The sequence below is a fragment of the Trifolium pratense genome, linkage group LG3 (assembly GCF_020283565.1).
Source record: "Trifolium pratense cultivar HEN17-A07 linkage group LG3, ARS_RC_1.1, whole genome shotgun sequence".
NCBI lineage: Eukaryota > Viridiplantae > Streptophyta > Magnoliopsida > Fabales > Fabaceae > Trifolium > Trifolium pratense.
The window spans coordinates 23,211,635-23,213,668 of NC_060061.1; positions in this window are offsets into that span (position 1 = coordinate 23,211,635).

Sequence of the window (2,034 nt, forward strand, 5' to 3'; positions counted from 1 at the left end):
CTTTTGCTTTAAGTAGCATTTCTCAAGGAACAACAACTTGAAGAGCATATGAAAGAAAATCTGTCACTTTGTATTATATTTTTTTCTAATTAATAGGATATTATCTCTGTGCATAACTTTGTATTATATTCCTTTGACTAAAATGGAAAAAAAAAATATTCTGCTGTACAAATTGCCTCAAGTTAAATGATCAATGTCAACTCTTATCTAATATACTTCTTTGATATTTAAACAAATATCATCAACACATCATTATCGCGTATTCACTTTGCATTTTAACACAATAACAAAAATATAAGCCAATTGTATTAAGCATGCATTATCTCACAAAAAAAAACTCCAAAATCGGAATCTACGCGAAAAACTGGGTAAAATAGGTTCCGGGTGCAAAAACTGTCAAAAGTCAACGAAAGTCAACGCAATCTAGAATGAACTACGCCGGGCGTGAAAAGGGGTCACGCCGGGAGTGATGACCAGCAAAATTTCAGGATCTATTACGCCGGGCGTGAAAGACCACGCTGGGGGCATAGTGTAAAATGCTGTTTCTGATTTTTTTACGAAAAATGATCAATAATCACTCATTTTGACTCAAAAACTTCATTTTTGATGTTCCAGATCCCAAATAAGTTTGTTTCCATGTAGATAACATATATATAAACATAAATGGATGGTTTGATTCTCAGATCCACAACAAAACACATCAAAAAGTATGAGATTTATACATTTTACTCAAACTCACACACACCCACATGTTCTTGAACAAACATCTACAAATTCCCTCTTTAAATCCCATAAATTCGTTCATACTATTTGTTTAGAGTTTATTAAACATGTTATGAACACTCTCTATCATTTTCTTTAAGAAAACCACCCAAAAATCAAAACGAAAATCGGGTGGAGAAAGTTCCGGTACGGAGAAATCGACATTCTCTCATTTTCGTATCACCCACGAATATGAAATCTACTCTCTTACCTTAGAACGACAAACTCACGAACTTTGCTCTTGGATCTCTAGCTTTCTCTCTTGCCCTAGCTCCTCCTCAAGCTCTCCCTTCTCTCTACTTCTCCAAAACAAAGAGAAAATGACTTCTTTCTCTCTCTAAGGGCTTCATATAGCGCCCCCCTTAAGTCCAAGGCCCATTGAGCCTCAAGCCCAATTGTTTAGCCCAACTCGCGTCAACTCTCACTAACTCGCGCGTTAACTAATGATCTCGATAAATAACTTAAAGTTACTATCTTACTTAAAAGTCATGTCACCAAATAAATAAACACTTACATAGTTAATAATAAATTTGGGTCGTTACACCTAGAGTAGGCTGTTATGCTAAACTGGGTTAACAAATAACTGTGTTATTTTGTTTCTTGTGTTTTACGTTTCCTTATTGTTCATCTAGTACTGTGCTGACGTGAAGTTGGAACATTAGATCAAACATCATATTTCGACTTACAGTGTTGAAGCATTGCGTTCATCATCGATATACTAGCATGCCAGAATTTCAAAGCTTTCCAATCTCCCATAACAGTCTGTTAATCATTACTTTTCAGCCGTTTTTTGACAGTCATTAATGGCGAGGACGTTTAATCCATCCTCCCATCAATGGTCTTGGCTCCGAGTCGAGGCTATATAAAGCCTTCTCATGCAGACACAACTACATTCTACTTCTATCTTAAAACATTTGCTTCACGCACTTGATTAACTTTAGCGTCGAAGCAACTGCAGGTACAATACCCCTTTTCACTCACCAGAGCTGAAGAGGAGCACCACCGGACAAGGTCGACTCTGATCTAGTAAGATCAACATCCTTACCGACTTGGCTAACCTTCATTAATAACTCTTTATTTTACGATAAAAGTATAATTAACCATAATAATCACAAGTGTTTTCTGGTCCTTACTAATCTAATACAAAAAGTCAGCTATACCTAAGGGAAAAAATTACATAAAGAACATGGTCCTCACGACTAGGATATGAATGATCATGCAGGCATTACACAAATATTTTACATTTCATGTCTCTTCTTTATAAGTAGTTAC